The sequence below is a fragment of the Choloepus didactylus genome, chromosome 13 (assembly GCF_015220235.1).
Source record: "Choloepus didactylus isolate mChoDid1 chromosome 13, mChoDid1.pri, whole genome shotgun sequence".
Lineage (NCBI taxonomy): Eukaryota > Metazoa > Chordata > Mammalia > Pilosa > Megalonychidae > Choloepus > Choloepus didactylus.
Genome location: NC_051319.1, coordinates 71,165,314 through 71,183,329, shown reverse-complemented (window position 1 = coordinate 71,183,329; position 18,016 = coordinate 71,165,314). Strand labels below are relative to the sequence as shown.

The 18,016-nt window shown below is 34.2% G+C and overlaps 1 protein-coding gene across 1 annotated transcript in view; it reads right to left on the bottom strand.

The window, feature by feature from the left end:
- CHSY3 (chondroitin sulfate synthase 3) overlaps positions 1–18,016 on the bottom strand; it is a 238,264-nt gene that overhangs the window by 215,643 nt on the left and 4,605 nt on the right. The gene's annotated exons all lie outside the window — the stretch shown is intronic.

Below are 18,016 nucleotides of genomic sequence, written 5' to 3'. Positions count from 1 at the left end.
ATCTAAAAATAACAACTAAACTTTCAAGGAAAATAAAAAGAACTTTGGTTCATTGCCAAATAATGTATGACAGCACCCCATGCTATGTGTTTTAATGACCCAAAATTTGTTTTGTAATCCTAATGCAGAAAACTAGACAAAGAAATAATACATCTCATACAGGCTCTGGCAAATCACATATAGAAGCCCAAATTTATACCTGGACATTTACAATGCTTTACGCCATTTAGTAGGAAAGCACCTCTGTGACTCCTATTATAATCTATCCTCACAAACTCACATATTAAGTATTTTACATAAGTATAATTAGTATAAATGCTATTCAAGAAATATAAAATGTGTTTTTAATATTACAATTAGCATCACATTATACACATATTAAAGATCAGACTATGGTTTTAAAGGTTCTAATACATATTATTTTTCAAAACATGAGAAAAAGGGACATAAAGTTATAAATAAGTCATACCAGTCAGCTCTTTAAAATCTTTCAAGCCTTCCTATTTCTCTTAAGTTTCTCTTCTGCTTTGTTTAAAACGAATTATTTTTTTAATCTTATAATACAATGAATCGGTTCTCCTGCATGTCTAATCTGGGTAAATTGTTCAAACTATGTGGGTCTCACTTTTTCACTGCAAAGATTTTACAAAGGGCTGCAAAGCCGTACATGATATCTTCCCCCATCTTGCACCCCCTTTCCTTCTCTGATCTCACTTTCACTACCCTCCCAGTCCCTTACTCAACTCTAGTTTCCCTTGTCTTCTGCCTAGTACTTGATCATGCCAAGCACACTGACCTGGGGATTTGTCTACTTACTGTTCCTTAGCTGGAAAGCTTCTCTCTCGGATATCTTTTCAATGAAGATAACTACTGTTCCAGTTTGCTAATGCTGCCATTATGCAAAATACCACAAATGGACTGGCTTTTATAAAGGGGATTTATTTGGTTACAAAGTTACAGTCCTAAGGCCATGAAAGTGTCCAAACAGAGGCAGCAACAATAGGGTGTCTTAACTGAAGAACATATATGGTGTCCAGAAAACCTCTGTCATCTGGGAAGGCACAGGTATATGGCTGGCATCTGCTCCGGGGTTCTGGGTTCAAAATAGCTTTCTCCCAGGGATGTTTTTCTCTAAGTGTCTGGGGGTATTCTCTTAGTTTCTCCCAGGCAAACTCTAGACTAGCAAAAGCCTACTTTCAATGGCTGTCTCCAAAATGTCTTTCCTAGCTGCAGCACTGAGCTCCTTCTGTCTGAGCTCTTTTAGGGCTCCAATAAACTAATTAAGACCCACGCTGAATGGGCGGGGGCCACACCTCCATGGAAATAATCTAATCAGAGGTATTACCCACAGTTGTGTGGGTCACGTCTCCATGGAAACAACTTAATCCAAAGATTCCAACCTAATCAACACTAATATGTCTGCCCCCACAAGACTGCATTAAAAGATCATGGCTTTGGACATAATATATCCAAACCAGCACAACTACCTTGCACTACCAACACCCTGAATTTCTTAGTCCCCTTCCCTGATTATTTCTTGTCTTTTCTCTCTAGGAAACAAGGCAGGGAATTTTGTCTATTTTGTTGAGTACTGCAACACCAGCACCCAGAAAAGTGCCTGGCACATTAGATGCTCAATAAATATTTTTGCATAAATGAATATAAAACATAACTCATTTCTCCTCATCCCTTGCCCATGCCTCTGACACACCACCACTAACTCAAACCTATTCCTGTAAAAATCTCTAGGAAAATTACTATCATCCAAGTCCAAAACCTAAGAGTTACCTTAAACTTTTCTCTTGTTCCACCCCTACATCTAATCAATCACCCAAATCTGTCATTTCTCCCTCTTTATAGCCCTCAAGTCCATCTCCTCACCTCCATTTCCTCTTTCACTCTTTCATTAAGACTCATCTCCCACTTGGTCTGGGACGATAGCCTCCTAGCTGGTATGTGCCTAGGGATAGTGACACACACACTTTGGAAGAGATGAGTAACAGACATGAACAGAAACCCAGAAGCGCTGACTGCTCTTTTATGATTTCCCCAAAAGGAAAATATATCAAAAGAACAATTTTTAAGCAATAGTTAAAGAATAGATAGGATATTTGAACACAGAAAAAATAATAAACCCTTACAGTGGTCTAAGCCCTAGAGCCACATTAGAATTACATGGAAGTGTTTAAACACTACTGAGGCTGTGGGCTTCACCTCTAAAAGATTCTGATATAAAGCCCTCCAGAGGATTCCATGGTGCAATCAGGGTTGGGAAAAACTGGATCAACACCTTCCACACTGCAGCACAGCCCATCTTTCAAAAAGAGATTGCAATTAAACCCTTTTGAATTCAACCCTTTCCCATGAGGGGAAAAATAAAAACAGTGCAAACCGGAAAATACCAATAATAGTCAAAATTGACATGGGACTTATTAAGCGTAAAGCATTATTCTAAGGATTTCTAATACACTGACCTTTTCATTCCTCACAACAGTTCTGTAGAATAGGAACTATTTATTATGCCATTCCACCACCACAAAATTACATAACAGTTGAGGAATGCTTCACACTGGCAGGTGTGATACTGGGTATCTTATATACATTAGCTCATTTCACCTTCACAATGTCTCCATGAGGTAAGTACTGTTATTATCCCCATTTGATAGATGAAGAGATACAAAGAGGTTAAATAACTTGTCTAAGGTCACATAGCTAGTGAATGGAAGAACTGGGATTTGATGCTAGGCAATCTAGCTCCATATGTAATTATAAAACAAAATCCCAGTGATTTGTGGTATACAAGCACAAAATGCATTAATATACAAAATATACTTTTAAAGGGTTTTTATTTTTCTCCTATTCAGTGGATAATAATATAAAGAAGAAAGGAAGAAGCTAAATTAAGGAAACTGAAACAAGAATCATTTGATCCTTAGTTCTGAAATAGAGGTACTGTTGTTGACCCAACTGGAGAGGTCATGATTTAGAACAAACAAACAAAAAAAGAATTTAGAAGGATGCTGGAGACCGAAAACCCACCTCAATATCAGAGTTGAGAGCAAGAGATTAATTAGAGGCTTGACTTCTCCTGAGACCATGAGTGAGCCCCATGAGGACAAGGAAGCTATGTCTTTGTTCACTGCTATACCCCAAATGCTTGTACCATGTCTCACAGAAAGTGCTCAGTAAATATATATGAATAAATTAAATTAGCTAAAGATGTGAGATGACTGAATTCTAAAGCAGAATATTTTAAAAAATTATTTTAATTAATGCTTTATTTTTTTCATGTTTTAAAAGAGATACACTCATGTAGATTAAATATCCTTATTTCATATAGAATTTATTTCTGTATAATAAGACATTAGGTTATTAATATATATTATGTTTTAATTTAAATGTTCATATTTCATATTTTAATTTTTGCATGCAAATATTACCTTAAAATTGAATTATTATTTGTGAAAACAGATATTTCAAATAATTACATCAATGAGAAGGTAACCATATTGGTAACCCAAGGCTAAGCTGTTAGGAACTCTCTGGAGCCTCCTCTGTACTCCTCAGGTGGGATACCTATCTGGTACTTGACTTTATTCTTCCTTTTGCAACTGGTATCTATATTCTCCTCTTGATTAGCAAAGCACAATCCACAGGTTTACACCTAACAAGCAACACACAATAGCTGTACTCCATGCTCTCACCAGAGAATAAGCACACCTCAAACTTCCTGATGGTCAACTTAATATAAAACATTTCAGTGAGAAGTAACATGTATGGAAGACTCTCTGAAGGGTATTCTATATTTTAAAATAAGATCAAAAAGGTGCCAAGCAACTGTGTGCTTGACTATAATTGCATTGTTTCCAAGTAGAATTCCTCTTGTAGAAATGCTCTTCTTTATTATAGCCCAGGCTTATAATGGGGATATAGATATCAAACACCCGAGCGAACCATACTCATCTACACTTTAACCATATTCAGACACAATTCAGTGGTGTTAATTATATTCACACTGTTGTGGTACCACCAATTACCAAAACTTTTCCATGACCCCAAAAAGAAACTCTGTACCAATTAAACATTAACTCCCCTGTACCCTAACTCCACCCCAACCACTGGTCACTTTGTTTTCTAGTTTCTGACTGTACAAATTTTTTATTCTAATTATTTCATATAAGCAAGATCATACAATATTTGTCTTTGTCTCTGACTTGTTTCACTCAACATGATGTCTTCAACATTCATCCATGCCGTCGCATATACAAGGACTTCATTCCTTTTTACGGGCAAATATTCCGTTGTACATACTTACCACATTTTGTTCATCCATTCATCTATTGAAGGACACTTGGGTTGCTTCCATCTTTTGGCAATTGTGAATAATACCACCAAGAACATCAGCATGCAAATAGATGTTCAAGGTCCTGCTTTCAATCCTTTTGCATATATGCTTAGAAGTGGGATTGTCGGGTGATACAGTCATTCCATACTTACCTTTCTGAGGAACCACCAAACTCTCTTCTACAGCAGCTGCACCATTTTACGTGCCCACCAACAATAAATTGGTGTTCCTACTTTTCCACTTCCACTTCAACACTTTGTATTTTCTAATTTTTTTTAATTGTAGTTATCCTAGTGTATGTGCAATGGAATCTTGTGGTTTTCATTTGCAATTCTCTAATGTCTAATGATGCTGAGCATCTTTTCATGTGTTTTTTGGCCATTTGTATGTCTTCTTTGTAGAAATATCTATTCAAGTCTCCTGTCCATTTTATAATTAGGTTGTTTACCTTTTTGTTGTTGACTGGTAGGATTTCTTTATATATTCTGGATATTAAACTCTTATCAGACATGTGGTTTCCAAATTTTTTTTCTATTATATAGGTTGTCTTTTTACTTTCATGATGAAGTCCTTTAATGCACAAAACTTTTTAATTTTGATGAAGTCTCATTTACCTGTTTCTTCTTTTGTTGCTTGTGCTTTTGGTATAAAATCTAAGAAACCATTGCCTAAAACAAGATCCTGAAGATTCTTTTCTATGTTTTCTATGTTTTCTTCTAGGAATTTTATAGACCTGGTTCTTATATTTAGGTCTTTGAGCCATTTTAATTTTTATATATGGTGTGAGGTAGGTGTCCACCTTCATTCTTTTGCATATGGATATCCAGTTTCCACATCATCACTTCCTGAAGAGACTTTTCTTCCCAATTGAGTGGACTTGATTCCCTTGTCAAAAAGCAATAGCGCATAGATGTGAGGGTCTACTTTGAACCCTTCATTCAATTCCATTGGTCTATATGTCTGTCCTTGTGCAGTTCCATGTTGTTTTGATTACCATAGCTTTGTAATAAGTTTTAAAATTTGGAAATGTGAGTACTGAACTTCATTCTTCTTTTTCAAGATGGTATTGGCAATTTGGGGTCCCTTACCATTCCATACAAATTTGAGGATTGGCTTTTTCATTTCTACGAAAAAGGCTGTTGGAATTTTAGTTGTGATTTGTTGACTCTGTAAATCTCATGGAATAGACTTGACATCTTAACAATATTTAATCTTTGAATCTATGAACATGGAATGTCCTTCTACTTATTAAGATCCTCTTTGATTTCTTTTAGTAATGTTTTATAGTTTTTCATGTATAAGGCCTTCACATCTTTGGTCAAATTTATTCCTAGATATTTGATTCTTTTAGTTGCTATTGCAAATGGATTATTTTTCTTTATTTCCTCTTCAGATTTGTCATAAATAGTGTATACAAACACTACTGATTTTTGTACATGGATCTTGCACCCCACCACTTTGCTAACTTTGTTTATTAGCTCTAGTAGCTTTCTTATGAGTTTTTCAGGATTTTACATATATAGGATCATGCCATCTACAAATAGGTAAAGTTTTACTTATTCTTTTGCAATTTGGATACATTTTGTTTCTTTTTCTTGCCTAATCAATCTGGATAGAACTTCCAATACAATATTAAATAAAAATGGTGACAGTGGGCATCCTTGTCTTATTCCATATCTAGAGGGAAATCTTTCAGTCTTTCACCATTGAATATGATGTTAGCTGTGAGTTTTTCAGATATGCCCTTTATCATGTTGAGGAAGTTTCCACTTATTCCTAGTTTCTTAGTGATATTATTAAGAACGGTGCTAGATTTTGTCAAAGGTCTTTTCTACCTCAATTGAAATGATCATAGGGTATTTTTTGTATTAGATTAATTGATTTTCTTATGTTGAGCCACTCTTGCATAACTGGAATAAATCCCACTTGATTATGGTATATAATTCTTTTGATGTGCTGTTGGATTTGGTTTGCTAGTAATTCATTGAAGAATTTTGCATCTATATTCACAAGGGGTATTAGTCTATAAATTTTTTTCATGAGGTATCTTTATCTGGCTTTGGTATTAGGTGATATTGGCCTCATAAAATGAATTAGGGAATGTTCCCTCCTCAAATTTTTGGAAGGGTTTGAGCATGGTTGGTGTTAGTTCTTCTTAAATTTCTGGATAAAATTCACCAGTGAAGCCATCTGGTCCTGGACTTTTCTTTGGAGGAGGTTTTTGATGAATGATTCTTTACTTGTTATTGGTCTGTTGAAATCTTATATTTCTTCTTAAATTGGTGTGGGTAGTTTTGCCCATTTCATCTAGGTTTTCTAATTTGTTGGTGTACCACTGTTCATAGTATTCTCTTATAATCCTTTTTTATTTCTCTGGGATCAGTAGTCATGTTCCCCCTTTCATGTACAATTTTAGTTAGTTTTAGTTTAGTGGCTGAAGTAAATACTGCTTTTCAGAGATAACATTGAATGTTAATGGATTGAAATTCCCAATCAAAAGATACAGATTTGGGGAAAGGATTTAAAATTATAATCCAACTGTACTCTATCTATAAGAAACTCACCAAAGACCTACAGACACAAATAGATTGATAGTGAAAGGTTTGAAAAAGATAATCCATGCAAACAGTAACCAGAAAAGAGCTGGGATAGCTATACTAATATTGGACAAAATAGACTTTAAATGAAAAACTGTTGTAATGGACAAAGAATGACACTATATATTAATAAAAGGGCACTCCACCAAGAAGAAATAAAAATCATGAATATTTAAGCATCTAACCATGATGCCACAAAAATGCATGAGGCAAATACTAGAAAAGCTAAAGGGAGAAATAAACACCTCTACAATAATTGTTGGTGACTTCAACACACCACTTTTACAAATAGATAAAACATCTATACAGAAGATCAATAAGGAAACAGAGAACTTGAACACTATAAATGAACTACACCTAACAGATATATACAGAACATTGCACCCCAAAACAACAGGATATACATTCTTCTCAAGTGCACGTGGATCATTCTCCAGAATAGATCACACTGGTTCTCAAAACAAGTTTCAACAGATTTTAAAAGATTGAAATTATACAAAGCACTTTCTCTGACCATAATGGAATGAAGGTGGAAATCTATAACAGGCAGAGAACTGGAAAATCTACAAATATATGGAGGTTAAACAACACACTCTAAACAATCAGTGGATCAAAGAAGAAATTGCAAGAGAAATCAGCAAATATCTTCAGACAAATGAAAACAAGAATACAACATATCAAAACTTATGGGATGCAGTGAAGGCAGTGCTGAGAAGGAAACTGATAGCCCTAACTGTCTGCATTAAAAAGGAAAGAAGAGCTAAAATCAAAGACCTAACTACACACCTGGAGGAACTAGAAAAATAGCTGCAAACTAATCCCGAATCAAGCAGAAGGAAAGAAATAACAAAGAATAGAGTATAAATAAATGAAATTGAGAATAAAAAACAATAGTTACTAAAATCAAAAGTTGGGTCTTTGAAAAGATAATAAAATTGGCAAATCCTTAGTTAGACTGCCAAAGAAAAAAGAGAGAAGATGCAAATAAATAAAATGAAAAATGATGGGGGAGACATTACTATTTACCCCACAGAAATAAAAAGGAACATAAGAGAATATATAAGCAACTGTATGGCAACAAATTAGACAAATAGAAGATATGGGCAAATACCTAGAAACACACAAACAACCTACACTGACTAGAAGAAACAGAAGACCTCAACAGACCAATTACAAGTAAAGAAATAGAATAAGTCATCAAAAACCTCCCAAAAAATTAAAGCCCAGGTACAGATAACTTCACAAGTGAATTACACCAGTCATTCCAAGAATTGATACCAATCCTGCTCAAACTCCTCAAAAAAAAATTAAAGAGGAGGGAACACTGCCTAATTCATTCTATGAAGCCAATATCACCCTAATCCCAAAGCCACATAAAGATACCACAAGAAAAGAAAATTACAGACCAATTTCTCTAATGAATTTGATGCAAAAATCCTCAACAAAATACTTACAAATCAAATCCAACAGCATGTTAAAAGAATTACACACCATGATCAAGTGGGTTTTATTCCAGGTATGCAAGGGTGGTTCAAAATAAGAAAATCAATTAATGTAACACACCACATTAACAAATCAAAGGGGAAAAATCACATGTTCATCTATATTGATGCAGAAAAAGCATTTGACAAAATCCAGCACCCTTTCTTGGTAAAAACAATTCAAAAGATAGGATTAGCAAGAAACTTCCTCAACATGATAAAGGGCATATATAAAAAACCCATAGCTAATATCATACTCAATGTTGAAAACCTATCCCTCTAAGACCTGGAGCAACACAAGGATGCCTATTGTCTCCACTGTTATTTGACATGGTGCTAGAAGTTCTAGCTAGAGCAGTTAGGTAAGAGAAAGAAATAAAGGGCATCCAGATTTGAAAGGAATTTATAGCAGCAACTAAAAGAATCAAATATCTAGGAATAAATTTAACAAAGGATGTAAAGGACTGGTACACAGAAAACTACAAAATATTGCTAAAAGAAATCAAAGAGGGACTAAGCAATAGAAGGATATTCCGAGTTCATGGATTTGAAGACTAAATATCATTAAGATGTCAATTCTACCCAAATTGATTCAACGCAATGCCAATCAAAATTCCAATAGCCTACTTTGCAGCAATGGAAAAGTGAATCATCAAATACAGATGGAAGAGTAAGGGTCCCTGAATAACCAAAAACATCTTAAAAAAGAACAAAGTTGGAGTACTCACACTTCCTGACTTTAAAGCTGTGCCAGTTTGCTAACTCTGCCAGAATGCAAAATACAAGAAAAAGATTGGCTTTTTTAAAGGGGATTTATTAGGTTACAAATTTACAGCTCTAAGGCCATAAAAGTGTCCAAAGCTAAGGCATCAACAAAAGGATACCCTCACTGAAGAAAGGCCAATGGCGTCTGGAACACCTCTGTTAGCTGGGAAGGCACATGACTGGCATCAGCTGGTCCTTTGCTCCCCAGATTGTATTTCAAAATGGCTTCTTCCAAAATGTCTCTGGATTTCTGGTTTTCTCCAAAACATCTCCGGGCTTCTGTCTCTTTTATCTTCTCTCAGCTCTCTGCTTGGTTCTTCTGGGGCATTTCTCTCTAAGCATCTGGGGGTCCTCTCTTAGCTTTACCAGGGGAAGCTTTTGGCTTAATCTCTTAGCTTAGCATCTCCAAACGTCCTACTGTTTGCATCTCCCAGCAACTCCAAGCATCTAGGTCTGTGTCAGCTCTTAGCTTCTCCCAGGGGCAAACTCTGAATTACATATCTTAGCTTCTCTCCAAAATGTCTCTCTCAGCTTCTCTGGGCTCCTTTTCTCCATGAGCTCTCTTAAAGGACTCTAGTAAACTAATCAAGATCCACCCTGAATGGGCAGGTTCACACCTCCCTGGAATAATTTAAGCAAAAGTTCTCACCCACAGTTGGGTGGGTCACATCTCCAAGGAAACATTCAATCAAAAGGTCCCACCCCAGAAGATTGGATTAAAAGATCATAGCTCTTCTGGGATCCATACTGGCACAGCTTCATACCGACACAAAAGCATACTACAAAAAACAAAAAACAAACAAACAAAAAAAAACACAACAACAGAAAACAAACAAACAAAAAGCATATTACAAACCTAGAGTTTTCAAAACAGCACAATACTGGCATAAAGATAGATATATTGACCAATGGAATCAAATTCAGAGTTCAGAAATAGACCCGCAAATCCACAGCCAATTGATATTTGACAATGCTACCAAATCCACTCAATTGACACAGAATATTCTCTTCAACAAATGGTGCAGGGAGAACTAGATATCCATATGCTAAAGAATGAAAGAGGACCCCTATCTCACACTTTATACAAAAATTAACTCAAAATGGATCAAAGACCTAAATGTAAGAACCAGATCCATAAAACTCCTAGAAGAAAATGTGGGGGAGCATCCTCAAGATCTTGTGTTAGGCAATAGTTTCTTAGACTTTATTCCCAAAGGACGAGCAACAATAGCAACAACAAGATAAATGGGACCTCCTCAAATTAAAAACTAAAGGACTTTGTCAAGAAAATGAAAAGGCATCCTACTCAAAGGGAGAAAATATTTGGAAACCACATATCTGAAAAAGGTTTACAATCCAAAATATTTAAAGAAATCCTATACCTCAACAATTAAAAAACAAAAACCCAGTTAAAAATGGGCCAAAGACTTGAATAGACATTTTTCAAAAGAGGAAATGCAAATGCTAAAAAGCACATGTGATGCTCAACATAACTAGCTATTAGAGAAATGCAAATCAGAACCACAATGAGATATCATTTCACACCTACTAGAATGGCCATTACTAAAAAAAAAACAGAAATCTACAAGAGTTGGAGAGGATGTGGAGAAATAGGAGCACTCATTCAGTGCTGCTGGGAATCTAAAATGGTGCATCTGCTGTGGAAGACAGTTTGGTGGTTCCTTTGGAAGCTAATTAAAGAATTGCCACATGATCCGGCAATCCAGCTACTAGGTATTTAGAACTGAAATCAGGGGCTCGACCAGACATTTGCACACCAATCAATGTTCACAGCAGCTTTATTCACAATTGTCAAAAGATGGAAGCATCCAAAATGTCCATCAACCAATGAATGGATAAACAAAATGTGTTATATACATACTCTGGAATATTATTCAGTTGTAAAAAGGAATGAATTCCTGACGCACGCAAAAACATGGATGAACTTGGAGGACATTATGTTGAGTGAAATAAACCAGACACAAAAGGACAAATATTGTATGATCTCATTGATATGAACTAATTATAACAAGCAAACTCATAGAGTTAGAATCTAGAATACAGTTTACCAGGGGATAGAATGGGGGTAAAGAATGGGAAGCTGATGCTTAATTTGTGCAGAACTTCTATGTAGATTGATTGTAAAGGTTTGGAAATGGATAGTGTGAGGGTGGCACATTACTGTGAGTGTAACAAACACAGCTGAATTATGTTTGTGAATGTGGTTGAAAGGAGAAAATTTGGTTCATGTATGTTACTAGAAGGAAAGTTAGAAGATAAAACATGGGATGTGTAACACAATAAACCTTGTAGATGATGGACTGTGGTTACTAGTGCAAATATAAGAAATGTTCTTTTATGAATTATAACAAATGTATGACACTGTTACAAGGTGTTAATAATAGGGTGGTATATGGGGAGAATACACCTCATGTAAACTGCAGCATACAGTTAACAGTACTATTTTAATATTCTTTCATCAGTTGTGACAAAGGTACCACAATAATGCAAAGTGTCAACAATAGGGGGATACATGGAATGTTGTATATTTTATATGACTTTTCTGTAAACCTACAATTTCTATAATTTAAAAAAAAAATTATGCTAAGTGAAAGAAACCAGACACAAAGTACTACATATTGTGATTCCATTTATATAAAATGTAAAAATGAATAAATTTATAGAGACAGAATTAGATTAGACATTATATAGGGCTGGGGAAGGATAGAGGGATTGAGAGGTTACTGCTAAGGGACAAGGAGTTTTTCTTTTTTGAGTAATGAAAATGTTCTAAAAATGGTTGTGGTGATGAATGCACAACTCTGTGATTATACTAAAAGTTATTGATTGTGCACTTTGGATGGATTGTATGGTATGTGAATGTATCTCAGTAAAACTGCTTAACTGCTTTACTGCTCAATTTAACTGCTCAATAAAACTGCTTACTTTTTCCTAAAAGAAGTAACATGTTATAATCAAAGTAAAAAGTAATACAGATAATAGAATACATTCCTTTGTATTTTGAGCACTAATTCACCAGGTAGAAAAAGGACTGATATAGATATTTTATAAAACTGTTTTCTAAAACCAAAACAAAGAAAGTGCAAATAGGAAACTGACTTGGAATTTGGTCAGAGAAGTTAGAACACTTGTGTTCAAATTAAAGAGGAAGAGTGTTCAAACATTTAAAAGTAGTACAATTATTTATGTTACCATGGCACTTATTTCAAATTGCCTGGATGCGTCTTTCAAACTTAAAATTTTTCACAACTGCTGAAACTCTTCCTCTTGGGAAGCATAAGTTGTCACGATTCAGGTGATAAGGCATGCATTAGCAATGAAAATGAACTAGCTAAGCCTGTGAAGTGTGTACAAAACATACCATGCTCCTCCATCAACTTGCAATGCAATTTTACTTTGTACCATGAAGAAAACAGTGTTACAAGAAAAGAAATTTCATAAAATCAATGCATGATGATTTCATTTGACAAGTGGGATGGGGGTGGGAAGAGCAGGTGTGAGAAGCTTACTGCTTATATTTAATTTAAAAACAAAATTGTGACTGAATCAGAACTAAGAAAAGATTTTTGAAAAACTGCAGATCATAATCTAGTCTTACACTTTTCCATAAATATTAATATACTTTTAGGGTATGAACTATGTTCATCATAGAGCAAAATTAGCATTAGAAAAGGGGAGAGTTCATAAGAAATAGACGGAAGCTAAGAAGGATGTGCAATGGCCCAATAAGAATGACACAGATATTTTAGCCTGCATGGATATGTTATGAAGAATTTACATGTACTTTAATTTCTTAAGGTGAAGGTCCCTGGTATTACTTACAAGCCCAGAGAAACAATTTCAGAACATATTCTTTTGTGAAATAATGGAAATTTCTAGGTATTTATAGCTAAAATTGGACATAAGACACTCCAGTGTAAAGTTAACTCTTTAAGGACCCAAATAAAAATCTTTTTAATCATAGAAAATATTTTTTAACCCACAGAGAAATATTTTTACCATAGAGCTATGTTTTCTTCAAAACAGCATTTATTTGAATGTGCAAGAGATATATAATCTTTGGTTCCATTTAACTGCAAACATTAAAAAAAAAAAATAGAAACTATTCTGAAAATGACTCTTAGAGATGAAATACAAAACTCCCTCACATGGAAAAGGAAAATCAATGGAATTAAAATTATGTTTGTGCTAGAAAATAAATTTTCTTGACAAGAAAACTTCCAATTCTGCTAAGATACAAGCTGGAAATGACTTGTATAAGCAATTTTTCAACAGTGAGGACTTTCTTGCTTACTATAAACACATTAATAATAAAGAAAGCAACAGTATATTATAAAATATGCAATTCCAATAGCTATGTTTGAAAACAAATAGATCTTCTGTAAATTAAAGTATCTAAAATAGTCATCTCATTCTCAACTGGGAAATTACTACGTTTTCCAGAAAAGATTTTAATGAAAATTTGCAACATGTGGATGATCTGGTTCAAGGGATACAAACTCATACCCACATGGACTGGGAAGTTAAAATAAATGTGGAAGGAGAGTTTAGTGTATAACAATAGGACACGAAGAGGACTGAAGACTGCCTGCCTTTGCTAAAGGCAGAACACAAAACTTAAACAAACAAAAAAAAACATCTTAAAGCATTCTATGTGCCAAATAATTCTTAAGAACCATATGTAGCCTCTCAGGTTTCCAGATTGTAGCTCGTATAACTAGATAGACAGTAACCAAGACAGAGCTCAACTAAAAATGTGATCTTAGCTAACAGTAGATGCCAATAAATCTAACCCTTGGAGTGACTAGAATAGGATAATTTTTCATGAACATGTTCCTCTTAGTAATCCTTACTTTTAAAAAGTGAGTTATAAATGAGCACAACAGCAACTTTTGAAGTCTACTGATTATTGGCATCTGCCATACGGCCTCAAAAATTAAATGCATTTACCCCAATGTGATGAAGCGAAAATCTTAATTGAGAATCTCCAAAGATCACAGGTTCTTTGTGTACCTCTGTCTACAGATCACCAGCAACCAAAGGCCTCTTTATTCAGAAGAGGTCAAGCTGTTTCTGGGCCCCAACTGTGTTCTTAGAGCATATCCTGTGATCTCTTGGAATACCAGTGTTTACTACAATGAGCACACTAATTTACAGAGAATCTAATGAAAAGCAACACATGGTAAAAAAAAAAAAAAAAAAAAAAAAAAAAGGATCGAGGAAGCACAAAGAGAAACAGAAAAAGAGGTCAACAGGCAAGAAATATGTCCCAGACCACAAAATCCTATTGTGAGAAAGAACTAAAGCTACACACCATTTCCTGAAAATTCTGAGGTACATTGGGAAGAGGTTCCAGCTGCCCAGAGAGACAAGCTCCTGGATGGTCAGGTGAGTCAGCTGCAGAATGGGATGCCACTGACTTCCTTTCCTGCTGAAACTTGCAGAGAACTTCAGAAAAAGGAGCCATTGTTCTGGCAACTAATCTAGAAAACTATACAGTAACTTTTTATGTAGATAGTGTCTGATCTAATTGAAATTCCTAAAATCTGTGTATTAAATAATGAGATGTTAAGTAATGTTCTTCTGCTTTATCTCCCTAAGATCAGTTACCTAATATGATGTCTAAAGATGAAGGCAACTATTTATATGCATTTTTAAACAGACTTCCAAACTCTGTAAGTTTTACCAGTACTGGATTTCTCATATTTCCAAAATCCTTCAACAAATTGGTTTCTTATTCTTTTCCAAAAATACTTAATCTTGGATTCTGTAACTGAAAAGAAATTTTAGTTTACATTTAGTTTGACCCTTTTGATATAGATGAATCACCCATTGCTAATAATTATTAAATAAACAAAATTCATGAATTCATGCTATAAATTACATCACATGATCTCTACAGCATTATGACACTAATAGCTAACAATGATTGACATTTTAATATGTGCCAGACACTGTCTGAAGGACTATACATGCATTGTTTCATGTAATCTGTCCCTACATCTATGATCTATGAGGTAGACACTGTTACAATCTCCATCTTTGGTTGAACTAAACAATGCTCAGAGAAGTAACGTGTGAAAGACAATGAAGCTGGTAAGTGGCAGGGACTCAAATCCAAGCACATATTTATTTTCTCACTCTCTCTCTCATTTTCTCTCTCTTTGTCAATTCTCCAACTCCTATGTTGAATGGTGTATATAGCAGAGAAAATAGACTTCGATTTAGCAGTAAAGAATGCTAGAAGATTCCCAGTTGTTATTTTAAAAATATAATTTATATTCAAGGAGAACTACATAACCTATACGTTTTAAATATTTTGTTCAGTTCTCTCCCTACAAGATAAGAAAGCCTCTTCATAAGTCTTAAAAGAAACATTCCTTCAAATATGTTTCATTTATTCAGACTCAAATAATATGAGCATGCTTCCTAACAATGTTCTCAACTCCACAAGAACTTTTATTAGAAGGAAAAGCCAAACAAAATACTGAAATCCATGAAAAGTCTATAGATAAGGAAAATTTTTAATTTTCAGAAAATTCTTTTGCAGATGGTTCTTTTAAAAGAAATACAGTGGCTAAGAGATTTCAAATAGAGTTGAGAGGCTATCCTGGAGGTTACTCATCTCCAGCTGGATCTCCCAAATGGCCACAGTGTGCCAAGCCCTAACCATCAGTAGTCCCGAAATACCTAGGTCCCTATCTGAGACTCTATAAAAGTTTCACTCACTAAGTTTGTTTTTTAGAAACTTAAATCCATCAGTGTTCCTATGCCAGACAAGTACTAAAACCCAGAGGCAACAGCACCTTTAAAAAACATCAACCAGATGCAGCCGCCTTCTCCATAATGTCGACACCCCTTTTCAATATGAGTAAGTTAGGGTGGTCATTGTCTAGACATCCCTGAAGATGGAGAATGTGACTAAACAAGAGGAAGGGGTAGCAACAGACAAGATAGAATTTAACAAAGGATTTCGAATACTGAATCTTTATATAAATATATTTTTTTACATGCTAGAGTATTAGAATAGCTAGAAGGAAATAACTGAAACTGTGAAACTGTAATCCATAACATTCTTTGAAATTACCTATATAACTACCTGTTAAACCGTACTTTGAAAGTTATCACTTTTCTGTATATATATATATATGTTAAATTTCACAATAAAAAATGCATTTTAAAAAAAGAAATCAAGAAACAAAATTAATGATCAACTTCATAACTTGTTCTGTTACTGAATGTGATAGTGGTAGCCAACTGAGGATGCCAATCCAAAGTAGCACAGATCAATTTTTCTATATAATGCAAACAGTAGCATATATGGACACCATTTCAACTACCCTAAAATCCAGCCAAAATAATGGCTACCTTTATGGATGAACTGAAAAGTGATGTACAGGATTTGCGTATGTCATAGCCTAGTTTGTTTATGCTGACATTGACCTACTGAGTTCTCTCAAGAAACATAGAACACACCTATAATACTAAAATGCTTTGATAGAATTTCTTTGTATATGAATCTTATTAAGAGATATTGTTTAGTATATTTCTTGGTAATGAAATTTGCCATCATTCCTTTAAAGGAGGTTTTGAAATTAAGATTAAACAAATGTCTCCTTTAAAATAAATATTGTTTAAGTAGCTCTTATAAAGACCAAAATTTCAAAACAAAGTAAATTCTATAAATAGCTTAGCAAAATGCAGTTAACATTCTAAAACAGTATTTTCTTTGAACATATGTTCAAAAATGCTAGGAAATATGTTGAAATGACTTGTTTCCTATAGATCCTGAAGTCTGTGATGGATAAGTGTCAGTCTAAATTCAAATACATTATAAAAAGTTTCTGAGATGTGTTTACCAAGTTACACCCTGTGCGATAGAGTTTCTTTTGTTTGTCTCTTTTAGTTAAGTTAATGAAAGGACCTCAGATTCCACTTATTTTAACAGAGAGGGTATACATCTATGACAAGTTGTCTTCATGTTAACCAGAGACAACACCTATATTTTAAATAAAATATTAAATCATTTTTGAGCTTGTAGGTCACTTGAGCATATTTGGCTCTGTGTGAACATGAATGAGAAGACTTTTAGGTGAGGACTGTACTTGCATAGCAGAGCCACAGGAAACTCAGAGGAACTTTGAACCAAAATGTGTGTTAAAACTTTATATGTAATGTTAAGGCAATAAATTACCATATAAAACATAACAAATTTTCCCTCTATTTTAATGACTGATGAGGGATTTTTACTCATCCATATGGAGTAAATGTCTGCAAAATAATACCTTCATGTAAACCAAGTCAACTAAATGTGTTTTCTGTAGTAACTCTATTTTCTTTCCTACATTAACTTCTAATTGTTTTTATATTAAATGCAGAGAGACAAATATTTTTCACAGTATGGTCTAAATTACCTGTCTCTAAACTATAACGTTCTTGCATAAAATTTTTATTCTGAAGGGTAGTTGTAGGACAGTTTTTTAAAGAAAAATTACCAATTTTAATATCAAAAGGAATTAACTACACAATTTTTAAAATTTGCCAAGTATTCCATGTAACTACTTATTTTTAATTCTCACTCTCTGTAGTAAATATACAAAATATTTACCCAAAGTGTAAAACCAGGAAGTATAAAAAGAAAGCAGAACTTATTAAAGTGAGATTATACTTATAAAAGAAAAATGAATGTAACTTTGTAATCTTGAAGTATAATGACTTTATAGGGAACTGATTTTCATAAAAAGTTTGTTCTATACTAAGTGACATGAAAAAATTGAAAAGATAATCAAATCAATTAAATCCTACCT